This window comes from Monodelphis domestica, chromosome 4 (genome assembly GCF_027887165.1).
Source record: "Monodelphis domestica isolate mMonDom1 chromosome 4, mMonDom1.pri, whole genome shotgun sequence".
Lineage (NCBI taxonomy): Eukaryota > Metazoa > Chordata > Mammalia > Didelphimorphia > Didelphidae > Monodelphis > Monodelphis domestica.
Window position 1 is genome coordinate 373394482 of NC_077230.1, and position 14971 is coordinate 373409452.

The window sequence follows — 14971 nt, forward strand, 5'->3', positions numbered from 1 at the left end:
GACAATGATTGTAGTGATGGTAATGATATTATGTAGCATTTAAAAGGATTTCAAAGCACTTTATCTCATGGTTTGGAGTTTGGAGAGACTAAAAGTTTTGAGTTCTGCTTTGGATATATTCAGTTTGAGATGCGCACAGGAGAGCCAGCTGAAAATGTCCAGAAGACAGTTGTGATTTGGAGATAGCCTAGGGCAGGACTTATATATACTCTGGGTCATTTTCTGCATAGAGATGATAATTGAACCCAAGGGAATTCATGAAGTCACCAAGGGAGAGAATATATGGAAAAAAAGAAACCAGGACAGAACTTTAGGGGACACCCATAGTTAGAGGGGCATGTTTTGGATGATGACCCAGTAAAGGAGTCTGAGAAGAAGCAGTAAGCTTGGAGGACTTACCAGCTCAACCACTTACTAGCTGTGTGGGTCTAGGCAAATTACCTCAGTTTCTTCATCTACAAAATGGGAACAGTATCTGCTGTCTAGCCCACCAGGTTAATTGTTTCCAATGAAAAAATCATGTCAAAATTATTCTGCAAAATGCCCACTGCCTCAAAAATGAGAGGAATCAGTGAGAAAAAAATTTTTTTTAAATCTTTCTTTGCAAGTTTCTCCCACCGTTATTCTAGTTATTCCTCCTCGAGCCAAGCCGCTTCTATGAAATAGTCCTTCAAATACTTGAGGACAGCTATTACGAACACCTCCCACCCCCTTAGTTTTCCCTTCTCCAGCAGGAACACCTCCAGCCCCAGTCCGATCTGGAACCCAGGAGAACCCAGCACGTGGGGGGCGGGGCAGCAAACCCAGCTGTGACCACTAGGGGGTGAAGGCAGGAGGTCAGGACTGGGAGGAGCCCCTCCCCCGGAGCCCCACCCATCTGCCCCCGTCTCCATGGTCACAGGCTCAGGTTCTCCAGTCTTGCAGCCATCCATTGGCTGCAACTGACACGTGACCGGGGCTGGAATGCTAATATGAAGGTTCTGGTTCCCCGCCCCCTCAGTCGGAGACTCAGGCTGGCTGGCCGGCAGGCGGGCGTCGCTCAGCCCACGAGGGGCGGGCCGCGGGGCGGCACCTGGGAAGAGCGGCCAGGTAGGGGGAAAGGGGGCGCAGGAGACCGCAGGGAGCGGGAGGGGCTGCGGCCGCAGCTCCGCCGGCTTAACCCTTTGGGCACCCAGCTGTCAGGCGCAGGAGGGAGCCGCTGGGCGTGTTTCTGTGGGCGCTAAAGGAGGTGGGGGTGGTGGGGGGGGGGGAGGGAGGAAAGGGGACGGTGTGGAGCGGGCGCGCCCGCGCGGCCCGCCTGGAGCAAGAAGAGGACTGGGACGCGCCGCGCACCCGGGAGATAGCGTGAGCGCGCGCCCGGGCGGAGGGCGTAGGTGGGGGGCCGGCAGGCGGGGCTCCTGTCTACACTGCTACACGGAAGCTGGAAAGTCTAGACGTTAGGAGAGGTGGGGATGAAAGGTCTGGTCCGGGACTGGCCACAACTGGACAGCTGTAGTGTCCGTTTGTCCCCAAGCCGGGAAGAGAGGAACCAGGAGAGGATAGCCTTGAGTGACCTAGGGATGCTTAACCAGAAGCAGAGAAAAGGGGGTGGATATGAGAAAAGTCCCTGAAGGACGGATTCCTCTTGTTCTCCGGCTGGGTCATTCAGCAGGCAATCTGCGTTTATTAAGCATCTACTATGCTTACTAACAAGCGCTGTTCTGAAGCCTGAAGACAAAGAATAGCTCCTGCCCTCAAGGAGTGCATGTTCTAATGGGGGAGACAGCCATACCAGCTAGGTTAAGAATAGGGTAGAAATGATAAGAAATTAATTTAGGTTTGATCTTATAAAAAACTTCCTAACAGAGTGGGATGAGCTGCCTCTGAATCTAATAGATTTCTTCTCTTCAGTGGTCTTAAAGCAATGGATGTATGATCTTTTGTCCAGTGTATGGTACAGAGGATACTTTTGGGGTTGGAGTATCCAGAAGAGGGTAATTAGGGTCTTGGGAAGTCTGAATTTCAGTACTGCTTCATATGCTAACTTCGTATGTATGTTTATAAGAATCTGCTTGCCTCAGTTTCCTTCTCTGTAAAATGAAGATAATTATTCCTTTTAGTACTTGCCTTAAAGAGTGAATGTGAGGTTTTTAGGATCCAATGAGATAATGCATGTCAATGTGCTTTGCAAACTTTAAAGAACTATATAGCTGTCACCTATTGTGAAGGATGATCCAGTAAAGGGGAGAGGGTGTTTAACCTAGAGAAAAGAAAACAGGGGGCATGATGGATATCTTTAGATATCTGAAGAATTGCCATGTGAAAGAAGATTTATGTAAACAATGCTGTATTTGAAGTCTAAAGACCTAAATTCAAATCCTAGTCTTGCCATTTGTTAACTTGTGTGATCTGGGATTTATTAACAATCCCACAAAGTCACTTAACCCTCATTGCCTAGCCCTTACCACTTTTCTGCCTTGGAAGGAAGGTAAGGGTTTAAAACAAACAAAAAAATCCCAGCTTCCTTATGTGCCCCCCCCCCCCAAAAAAAAGGCAAAAAGAAATTGGATCCCAAGCTCTGAATCTGGGAACCTGTGGTAATATCTCCCTTAACTTTATAGAGCGGAAATGTAAGCAATGGTGAACGCTATAGAGAGGCAATTTAAACACCATATTGAGAAAAAATTTTCTCTACAACTATTCAGAAAGGAAAGAGTTTACTTGATCTGTAATTTGTACTCCTCTTTTAGGGCTATTTGATTAAAAGTTTAATGACTACTTGGAGTCATTAATAATAGGGATTATTGCTGTTCAAGTAATGGGTTGAAAGTTTCAAGCTTTTGACTTAGAAACTATAGTAAGCAAATTCTTCTATCCCAGAAGTAATCTAGAGGCCAGTCAGAAGCCTAAGGTCATTAGGAAATACTGGAAAGCAAAGCCAGAGCCAGTGTAAGATAGCATTTCACTGAGGCTTGAGAGGCTTTGTGTCTTGAGGCATCTAGAATGCAGGTTTCCCTTGGAAATCTCCTGGGTGGAGCCCAGTCTTGGTACAAAGCCCCAATTCAGGAACTAAAGTTGGAGAGACTGAGTTAATCAAAGAGAACACTGACCAGTATAAAAAATTTATCTCAAATCTAGAACACCCTCAAAAGAAGGGAATGAGTTAATTCCATAACTACATCAAACAGATTCTGAAAGGGAAAAACATGGATTTTTCACAGGGACTGAATTAATACTTAGAAGAAAAGATACAGTAGATTTAAATATGAAATAAAAACTTGGGAGAACAGAAATTGAAAATAGAAGAGAAAGTGGTAAACATTTACATAAGAAATGCACTTCTTGAAAATTGCCTTTTCATTCATCCTCATACCTTCTGGGGTTTCCCCTTTCTCTACCCTCCTAGCTAAGAACCTTGCCTCGTATTTTTCATAAGAAAAAAAAATTGAGGCCATTCTCCCTGAGCTGCTTCTTCGCCCCTCTTCATGTCTCCTGTCACTAAGATGGCCTGATTCTCTCTCTTCATATTACCCTTGTTTCACATGGTCAAGTGATCTTACTTCTTCTCAAGGCTAATCCTTCTACCTGCTAAGATGATCCCATTCCTTCCCATCTCCTCCACAACACTTTGCTATTCCCTGAATCATCCCTAGTCTTATCACTTATTTCAGACTTTCCCAGTCTACTGGCTTCTTCCATGTTGTCTACAAATATATTTATGTCTCCTTTATCAACAGATCCTCACCTGATCCTTCCACACATTTACTATTATTTTTAGTTCATTTGGGTTCAAATTCGAGACCTCATTTGAGGTGTTTGGGATTTGCCATTTCCTTCTCCAGTTCATTTTATAGAGAAGGAAGGCAAACAAGGTTAAGTGACTTGCCCAGGGTCACACAGCTAGGAAGTGGCTGAGGCTAGATTTTAACTCGAAAATGAGTCTTCCTAACTTTAGGCTTGTACTATATCACCGTGTCTGTCACTTGGCTGCCCCATCCACCTACTGGCCTCCTTTAAGTCTCAAATAAAAACTAGTCTTCTACAGGAAGCTTTTCCCGATCCTTTTTAATTCTAGTGCCTTCTCTCTTACACATTTCATTTATACTGTATATAGCTTGTTTGTATATATTTGTTAACTTGTTGCATTCCCCATTAGATTGTGAGGTCATTAAGAACAAAGACAGTTTATTGCCTTTTTTGCCAGAACTCAGTAGAGTGCCTAGCACATAATTGGGACTTAATAAATGTTTATCTACTAATTGACTGAAATAATTGACTAACTGACCAAAATGGCTTTCTGAAAACTAAAATAAATGGACCAAAGAGAAATCTATGCCTTTATAAGACAGGAGGAAAACAAAATGAAAAGATTGAAAAAAAAGGAAAAATATTTTTAAAAGAGAAACTAGAAAATTATCAAGAAGCAATCATTTGATAATCATTAGACTACCTGAAAAGTCATGATTGAAAAAATAAATGTGAACATGAAAAAATAAATGTGAACACTATATTTAAAGAAATCATACATGAAAATTGCCCATATGTTAGAATCAGAGGGCAAAGAAAAGATAAAAAAAAATAGTCTTATCACCTCCTGAAATGAATACCCAAAGGAAAAGCCCTAGGAATATAATAACCAAAAACTAAAGTTCTCATGTCAAAGAATTACAAGTTATCCAGAAAGAAGCAGTTCATATATCATGAAACTATAGTCAAGATCATATAAGATTTAGCAACTTTTATAAAAAATAACAGGAGATTTTGTAATATTATAATATTGTAATAATTTTGTAATATTTTAAAAGTTAAAAGATATAGGTTTACAACTCTACCTAGCAAAAAAGGTAAATTGGAGGGCAGGAGCATAATGAATCTTTAATGGAATAGTCAAGTCAACATTTATTAAGCACTTATTATGAGTCAGGTATTGTGCTAAGTGTTGAGAATAGAAATAGAAATGCAAGTATAAAAGACATCTCTGGCCTTAAGAAGGTTACATTCTGACAAGGGAAGATATGAAAGAGAGCTGAAAAGTAGGAGTGGGGGATGAACTTGCTCTCAGACAGAAAGTGGAAGACCAGAGACTCAGAAGAGAAGTGACAGAATGAGCATGTTCAACTACTTCTGTAGAAAAGGTCAGAACTGAGAAGGAACTTTGAAATATAAACATAAAAGTCTAGAGAAACTAGAATGATAAATGTTTGCACATTTAGAAAAAGCTATATGATGATGTAGTGTTGTTGTGGGGGGCTTGAGGTGATGGGTCTGGAATGGGTACTCTTTACAAGAATGCAAGACTCCATAACTTAGCTTAGAAATGAAAAGAGAATTTTATTTAGACATCATCTTGAATTTGGCTGGGAGGACACAATGTAGGGGTTGACACTGCCTCCCAGAGATGTGTCCTGGGTCTTTTATATCTTTTGACAATAGGGGCTCAGTGACCAGGAATGAGGGAATGGAAAGGAGGCAAGAGTAGGGGATGTTTGTTATCTGACCTAGATTGGTGTCCTGAAGACCCAAGGGGTGACTGGGTGTAGTTTAGGGGACAAGTAGATGTCCCAGATTACAACCTAGTGATATTAGAGCATAACTAGAAGATGTATATCTGTGTCCATCTCAAAATCTAGGGGAGAATCCAAGGAGAAGATTCCTCTTAGGGGTCTTGCCTTATGAGTCTCTGATGTCGAGTCACGTTTTCCTCAGCATTACAAGAATGCAAGGAAGGAAAGGAATCTTTCTGCTTAAACACTGATGGAGTTTGGGGTGTCCAAAAAAAAAAAAGGAAACTCGGGGTTCAATGCCAGTGTCAACATTCTAATAGGAAGGACAAATGTCCCTTTAGGACTTTTAATGTTTTCAAATGATATTGAGGGAGATAAATAAGAAAAATCATGTCTTGGGAATGTATTGGTTTTGTTATCGGCCTCTTTCTTGAACTTCCCATTAGTTCTTCCCACTTCATCTCCTAACTCCATACATTTTACTGGCTTGTCCTCCATATCTGCAATTCTCTCCATCCATGTCTTTACCTCTTAGCTTCCCTGCATTCCTTCAAGTCACATCTAAAATCCTACTTTCTACATGAAGCCTTTCTCAGTCCTAGTACCTTCTAGGTAGTACCTTCCTTTTATTGATGATCTTCAGTTAATCTTGTTTGTACATGGTTATTTATATTGTCTTCCCCACTGGAATGAGAGGTCCTTGAGGACAGGGATTGTTTTTTACCTTTCTTTTAACCCTGGCACTTACCCTAGTGCTTGGTACATATTAGGCACTTAAAAATACTTGTTGCCTTATTCTGAAGGTTTAAAGAAGGGGAAGAGAAAGGAAGGTAAAGGAAGAATGTAGAAAAGAAGGAGAAATCTATTTCTCATAATTGGACTATGTAAAACAACTATAATATATGTTACATGAAGGAAAGGATGAAGGGAATGGGCTTATGATGAACATCGGAAACAGGCAGAGGAGGATTGAGCACATGCACTGTAATAAGGGAGTATTTTGAACTACTATGATCCGTGCTGTGGTTTTAGGAATCACACATCTGTAAGTGTTTTTAATGTAGGTCACAGTTTGTATTGCAGCCATGGAAATGATGTAGGTCTGTGTCAGAATTTGCCAGAGAATGATTTCCTTTTGAAATGGTATGTTGAGTATGAACATTGTGGTGTTGCTTATGTAGTCTACAGGATCTACAATCACATTTGTCATTTTACTATATATGATATTGTAAATCCAATAGCCTGCAATAGCTGCCAGCACAACTACCCCACAGATCACTTGCTTAAACATCTTTGCCTTTAGGAATTGTGAATTCAGTCAGTCTGGGTGCCAAATTGTAATAAGGGACTATTTTGAATGGTAATTGATATCTAACAGATCAGGCTGTTATCTACTTTCTTTCTCCCTTCCTCCTCCTCCCTTCCCCCCTTATTCCCTCCCCCTTCTTGATCTTCAATTAGTCTCTTAAATCATCTCAGGGTGTTTTATGATGTCTCAAATGAAATACTCTTATTCTTCTCTATCTTAAGTAAAGGATTTATTGGGGAAGACAGGGAAGGATAAGGAATGGAAGGAAAGAGGATTTTAGGGTTTCCCTAATACTACATAATGAGTCTTATATTGGAGGATGGTGGAATATTTCAATTTGGAGAAATGGTTGATAGGTCTGGAAGTTCAGTCACTATCACAACAAAGCAAATCAAAGAGAGAGCTGGACTTTGTCCTCCTTTCTTCTGTCTTCAAAGCCAAAGACCACCTTCAGGCTTCAGTCTCCAAGTCAAGAGAAAACAGCCTTCTTCCCTCTTTCAGACTTCAGTTGGTCTGCCTCCAACTGCTTCTCCTGGTCACATTCCAAATCAGAATACTCTCGTTTGAATGGCAGGTCACCAGTCCCAGCTATTCCTAGCTCCTGCTACAAATCATTCTCAATTTCTCACTTCCACAGCACATATATGTACACAAATATTCTTTGGTGTGGACGTGTATTAAACTCAACAAAGAAACAATTGGGAACAGTATTTGTATATGGGGGAGATGGGATTAAGAGAGAGAATAATAGTAGGGAGGAAATAGTCACAAGCAAAATAAGCCTCATTCTGAAAAGGAAGGAGAAATTAAAGGAAAGAAAACACTAGAATCTAAAGAGAATCCTTAAATAGCTTCTTAGACAACTGAGGAATGCTTGAACAAATTGTAGTATATGAATATAATTCAGGGATTCTTAACCTTTTTGTGCATCATGGACCCTTTTGATAGCCTGGTGAAGTATATAAGCCCTTTTCTTAGAATATTGGTGGGTTGGAGGATTTTTCTGGTTTGTTTTTGTTTTTTTATTATAACTAAAGTAAATGTTAAAGTTCAGTTAGAGGATACTGATAATGATGTGTTTTTTTTTTCCTATCCAAGTTTGTAAATCCCTGAAATCTGTCTACAGACTATGGGGTCCATGGACCTCTGATTAAGAACCTATGATGCAATGGAATGTTAATGTGACATAAGAAATTATGAAAGAGAGAGCTTTTTGAGAATCTTGAGTAGTATGAACTAACAAAGCAAAGAATGTAACCAAGAGAATAATTTTTAAAAGGATAGCAGCATTATTAAAAAAAAAAAACAAATTTAACTCTGCTCATAACAGTGACCAACTATGTCTCCATCCTGTTACCTGCCTCCTGACAGGGATTGCACAAAAGTACAGACATGGCCACTCTGTGAATTTGTTTTGTTTGACTACTTTTACTTTATCAATTTTTTCTTTGAGGTTTTCATTGAGAAGAGAGGAATTTAGGGCTTGGGGGGATTATCAAGAGTGATGCCAAAAAACAGTGATACCCCTGTAATATTTTTTAAAATGCATAACAGACAACAGAAGTTCAAGAGGTAGTGTGGACAAGCAGAATAATTTTGAAAGTTATGTGTAGAATTTATTATCAACTTCTAAAAAGAATGGAATCCTTTTGTAATCTGCTGTGTGTAGAAAACACAGTTGTCCCTTGCCATATCGTGGTTCACTTATTGAGGCTTCACTGTAGCATGGGTTAAAAAAAAAAAAAATATATATATATATAATTCTGTATCTTGGAATTTTTGTTATATCATGGGATTTCGTGGATGAATACCATACTGTGTGATGAATGGAAATGCAGTTCACCACTACCACTTGCGCAAGTTTGCCAACCTGAGATTGTACACAGCACACTATTGGCTGATGGAATGAAAGGCAATCAACTACAGCTCTGTGTTCAGTATCCTGGGCACTAATTGACTCAGTGACTGTACTTTGTGGGATTTTCACTTATTGTGGGGGTCTCTAGAACTTAACTCCCTTGATAGGTGAGGGATCACCAAGCACTTTTTTTTTCTTTTTGGTGTTTTAAGTTTGGAATTGAAAAAAATATATTAAAAAAAATAAAAGAGAAAATCTCAAATTACTTAAACCCATCGGGAGGGATTGAACAGTAGGAAGACCTGCCACCACTAGGAACCTTCCTGACCTTTCTCTTCCCCTTTTGTCCCTTCCCTAACACTGAGCTACCCATATCCCATCCTCAAATAACCTGCCACCAGGAGTATCATTCCCTGTACACCCCCCCCCCCCAAGCCCCTAAACTGCCTGGAATTTCTCCTGTTTGACTTAACACAATTTAGATAATATAGGCATCAATAACTATTTCTTCTGGTGAGATGGAATATCAGGCCTTACACTATCTTCCCACTGTGTGTTTTACCACAACTTCTTAAGATCCTCTAGATATAGAGGATCTATATAGATAGATAGATGTCTACCTGCTCTGCTCCTACACCCTGATATTTCCCAGCCCTGGCATGACCTACTGGCATAACCTAAGGACCTGGGGCTTGGCTATCACACAGCCCTCTGACCAGTATACCATTAGGATTTCTGAATCTTTCTAGCCACCTGCAACTGGATTTTCTTTTATGTGTCATCTCTCAGGCCTAGTGTGAGGTCCTTAAGAGCAGGCACTGCCTAACTTTTTATTTTCAGTCCTCAGGACTTGTGCAGTACTTGGCAAATGGTAAATACTTAATACATGTTTTTTACTCTTTTATTCAGTCTTGAGAGACTTTCTGATTGATAAGAACTGAAATCACTTTAGAGTTAAAGAAGTACATACCATACTCATACAAGCTTCTTAGCAGTTCAGTTTGAACCCAAAGCCCAAGTTCACAAACTTGAAACTATCAGCTCTTCACTTTAATTTACCATAACCACTCTCCCCCAAAACACACACACACACACACACACACACACACACACACACACACACAGATCAGTATTTGGAGCCTTGAATTCATCTTTTGTCTGCTTATTCAGCCACTACCCTGGTTCATCTTCACATATATCACATAAAATTCTTTCATTGCTTCCTAATTGGTCTTCTCACTCTCCAGTCTTTCTCCTTCATTCATCTGCCAAATGGATATTTCTGAAGCCCATGTCTGAAAAAGTTTCAGTGGCTTCCTGAGTGGCCTCTGAGATGAAATACAGCTTCCCCTTTGACAGTTGATCTTCATCTTACCTTTTTGGACTGATTTCACATTACTTCCCTTCATGTACCCCATGTTACTGCCAGATTGACATATTTGCTTATTTCCTGTATATGATCTATGGAGGCAGTAACATGATACAATGGAAAGAGCACTGAATTGGGAGTCAGATGATCTGTATTCAAATTTCAGTTCTACTCCTTCCAACAAGTCATTTCCCCACCGCTGGCTTCAGTTATTGCAATCTGTAAAATATAGGGTCAGAATAGATGTCCTCTAAGATCAAGTCAGATCAATAAACCCTTTCTGTGGGTCAGTATTGACTGAACACTGAGAACACAAAAACAGCAAAAAGACAGGCCTAGTCCTTAAGGAACTCCCCTTCTAAGAGGGAAAATAACACATAAAAGGAGCTGCAAAGCAAAGGGAAGATAACTATGTGTGGATAGAGTATGGAAGAGAAAGAACTCTGGAGAGTGAGAAGCAGAGTCTAGAGACAAATGAAGGTGGGAACATGGCTGACTTGGGGACTTCCTTAAAATTGAAGTTCTAGGAGGAGCTGACCAATGAGAAGAAGGGGGAGTGCCATAGGAGCAGAGGTGCCAGGGTGGGAAGATTGCTGGCATGTAGTGATGGAGGCATCTTCCAGGATAAGAAGGCTCATGGGAAATGTAAAGGAAGCCCTGGGTGTCAGGAGCCAAGCATGGAAAGGAATGAAGTATCCCTTTTAGTTCCAAATCTGTGATCCCATGATCATACCATCACGCCTTTTGTCAGGGAAAAAAAAAGTTTATATAAAAGGTTGAACTGAATTATATTTAAAATAGGGTCGCCAGGAATTTAATTTATTCCAAAGAGATTTATTTACAAAATATAGAAAGAGTGAAGTAAGGAAATCAGAGAGAGGATAGGGTAAGCACTAAATTATTTACTCTCAACCCCGGGCAGGGAGAGTTAATCCTTAGCTGACCTTGGCAAAGCCAAGAACCTGGGGAAGTCTCTCTCAAGAGGTAAGTCTCTCCTGAGGCTAGTTTTTTTTTTTCCAGAAAATCCAGGAAAGGAGTCAGCCTTTTCATTCACCACGTGTCAGTCCAAAGGAAGAAATTTAAGAATAATCTCACCAGGAACAGGGGATCAGGTCCAGTCAGCAGATTCTTCTCCAGTCTCAACTCCAAAAGAGGAAGAACTATCTCTTACAGGAAGTTGAACTCCAAGTAAAAACTCCAAATAGAACTCCAAATAGAACTGCACTCAGGAAGTTGTAACTCCCTTTTAAAGACACTTTCTTTTGTGTAACTTCCTGTGGCTTCCCCTAATTTTACATCTACCAATCACAGTTGAAGCTTTGCTTTTGGCCTGCCCAGGAACAGTCAATTTAATTCTGATTCATCACCCACTGTTGCACATGTGAGTCACAGGTCTCCCTCACTCAAGTGTGAATGGGATGTTTACACCTTTGGTAATTAAATCTAAAAATGTGCAGATCTCTCCACTCAACTTTAAGTAGGATATTTATACTTTTGGTAATTAAATTTAAAAATGGGCAGGGAAATTAATTTAATTTTCACAATCAGGGAAAAGTGAATTCATTTCATTTTCACAATCGGGAGAGTTAAATTTAATCTTCATACTTTGTATACAGATTCTTCCCCATACATGGAATCCTCTGTTTCTTCATCTTCTCTTGACATCCTTAGCTTCCTTCAAGGCTCAACTTAAGTGTTACCTTCTTTCATAAAGCCTTCCCTGATTTTCTCAAGTATTCTTCCCTCTCCTCCAATTATACTTATTTATATAAATGTTTTCTCCTACAACTTGTATAAATTCCTCCCCATTAACAGCAAAATAGTAAATCTTGAGGGCAAGGATTTTTTAAAATTTATATTCCTTTCTACAATTTGTACAATTCCTTTTAGTTGATTCTCTAGGATTCTTTAAGTAGACCGCCATATCATCTGAAAAGAGTGATAGCTTGGTCTCCTCATTGCCTATTTTAATACCTTCAATTTCTGTTTCTCCTCTAATTGCTACAGCTAGTATTTCTAGTACAGTGTTAAATAATAGAGGTGATAATGGGCATCCTTGTTTCACTCTTAATCTTATTGGGAAGGCTTCTAGTTTGTCCCCATTGCAGATGATGTTTGCTGATGATATATACTGTTTATTATTTTTAGGAAAGGCCCTTCTATTCCTATGCTTTCTAGTGTTTTCAATAGGAATTAGTGTTGTATTTTGTCAAAGGCTTTTTCTGCATCTATTGAGATAATCATGTGATTTTTGTCAGTTTGCTTGTTGATATGGTCAATTATGTGGGTGGTTTTCCTAATATTGAACCATCCTTCCATTCCTTGTAAGAATCCTACTTGGTCATAGTGAATAATACTTGTGATCACTTGCTGGAGTCTTTTTGCTAGTATCCTATTTAAGATTTTTGTATCTATATTCATTAAGGAGATTGGTCTGTAGTTTTCTTTCTCTGTTTTTTACCTGCCTGGCTTTGGAATCAGTACCATATTTGTGTTGTAAAAGGAATTTGGTAGAACTCCTTCTTTGCTTATTCTGTCAAATAGTTTGTATAATATTGGGATTAGTTGTTCATTGAATGTTTGATAGAATTCATTTGTGAATCCATCTGGATCTGGGGATTTTTTCCTTAGGGAGTTCTGTGATGATTTCTTTTTCTGTAATGGGGTTGTTTAGGGTAGTCTATTTCTTCCTCTGTTAGTCTAGACAATTTATATTTTTGTAAATATTCATCCATATCACAATTTTGTTTCTTTTCCCATTTCTTTTAGTATTAATCTTTTTTTAGCTTTAGTTGTGTATGTGTGTTTATATATATGTACATATTTATGTATTTATGCATACATATATCTATATACATATAGCATTTGTCTTAGCATTTCATCCTATACTTTGTTCCTGTTCCCTCTAAGTATAATTCTTCTAGTTACCCAAGTGATAATAACAATTTTTAAGAGTTACCAATGACCTCGTTTCTTATAGGGATACATATTTTAACTTATTGGGTCTCTTAAAAAAAGGGGTTTTTTTGTTTTGTTTTGTTTTTCTTTTTTCACTCTTTCTTAAATACCTTTTGATGATTCTCTTGAGTTCTGTGTTTGGGCATCAGATTTTCTGTTCAGGTCTGATCTTTTCTTTACAAATGATTGGAATTCTTCTATTTTGTTAAATGACCATATTTTCCCCTGTAAGAATATAGTCAGTTTTGCTGAGTAGTTGATTCATGGTTGTAGACCTAGTTCCCTTACTTTCCGGAATATCATATTCCATGCCTTTTGGTCCTTCAGTGTAGATGCAGCCAGATCCTGTGTTATCCTCACTGTAGTTTCATGGTATCTGAATGACTTCTTCTTAGCAGCTTGTAATATTTTTTTCCTTGGTCTGATAATTCTTGAATTTGGCTATAACATTCCTGGGTGTTGTCGGTTGGGGATTAAGTACAGTAGGTGATCTGTGGATTCTTTCAATCTCCACTTTTCCCTCTTGTTCTAGAATATCAGGGCAGTTTTCTTGGATGATTTCCTGTAGTATGATGTCTAGGCTTTTTCTTTTGTCATGGTCTTCCAGTAGACCAATGATCCTTAAGTTGTCTCTCCTGGAACAATTTTCTAAATCTTCTGTTTTGTGAATGAGGTGCTGCATATTTTCCTCAATTTTTTTCATTCTTTTAATTTTGTTTTATAGTGTTCTGCTGTCTTGTGAAGTTGCTTGCTTCTAATTGTTGTATTCTGGTTTTTAAAGGCTGGATTTCATCCCTGGCTTTTTGGTCATCCTTCTAATCTTTCATCTCTTTGCCTCATTTTCAAGTTGATTAATTTTGGTGTTCAAGACACTGTTTTCTGTTTCCAGCTGACTTATCTTGCTTTTTAAGTTCTTTTCCCAGTTGTCTTCAGCCTCTCTTAATTGTATTTTTAGTTCTTCCAAAGCCTGTATCCAATTCGCTGAAGTTTCTGTTGTTGTTTTTTTCTTCTTCTTGCTGTTCCTTCATTCTTCTCTGTTCCATTTGGTCTTTGTTCATTGCCTGGACAGAAACTGTCAATTGTAATTTCTTTTCTCCTTTTCTATTGTTTGCTCATATTTACCCCTTCTTTACTTCCTGTACTTGCCTGTGTTTTTCCTCTTCTCATTTTGTGTTGGATCTCTGGTTTTGGGCTTTTCTGTCAGCCTTCACCCTTGGTGCTTAGTCAGCAAATCTCTCAGCGCTGTCTATGGGGGAGGGGTGTTGGAGCTTGAGCTTCCTGGTCCTCTGAAGGCTTTGATGAGATGAAGTCCAGCTGAGTTGCAGAGCTGGATGTGCCCTGAGGCCAAAACCTCGGGAAGAGGGGGCAATATGGAGTGTCTCTGCTGCTGCAACTAGGCTGCCCGCTCTGAGCTTCTTCTCCAACTGCTTCCACACTGCCTGTGTTTGATGCTCTGAGCCTGGCACAACTTTGCTCGCAAGGTACTCCCTCCAGACCATCACCCTTGTCTGCCCAGAGGTTCCAGCTACTGCTGAAGGCTCAGCACTCTAGGTGGGGGAGGGGTCCTGGTACCTTCTTTCTTCCTTTCTCTTTAACCCAAGTGTTCTTGAATTCAGGCTTTTGGGGAGCATACCTTTTAAGTTGAGTCCAGCAGGAGGGTTCCTTGGCTCTGTTCTGTTGTTAGGTTTGATTTTCAGTCCCCTAGGAACATTTAGTTTGTAATCAGTAAGGAAGGGTTTTCAGAGGTCTGAACTTTCACTGCCTCTATGCTGCCATCTTGACTCCACCTCCTGTTAAAGTGTTTGATGTAAACTGAATCCCCAGGTTTTATCATATGGAGTGCATAATCTAACGGACCCTCTTGAGTTAAAATTCCCATTTTGTATAATTCTCTAACTCTGTTTTGTAACTGTGATATATTCAGTAAGCGCAAGATCTCCTCCAAGCATAGATACATAAGTTGTTTTAAAACTTTTTGCTTGCAATGGTGAATA

General features: G+C 39.6%; 1 protein-coding gene across 14 annotated transcripts in view; it reads left to right on the top strand.

Moving 5' to 3' along the window:
* The first annotated feature begins 930 nt into the window (after window positions 1-930).
* PHC2 (polyhomeotic homolog 2) overlaps window positions 931-14971 on the top strand; it is a 212797-nt gene continuing 198756 nt past the window's right edge. For 5 of the 14 annotated variants that reach the window (XM_056795339.1, XM_056795343.1, XM_056795350.1 and 2 more), the window contains exon 1: window positions 1005-1089. The gene's annotated coding sequence lies outside the window, so the exon portion shown is untranslated. Of the gene's footprint in view, window positions 1090-14971 lie in introns of all 14 variants that reach the window. The other 9 variants (XM_056795342.1, XM_056795337.1, XM_056795349.1 and 6 more) reach the window with 6 other exon arrangements.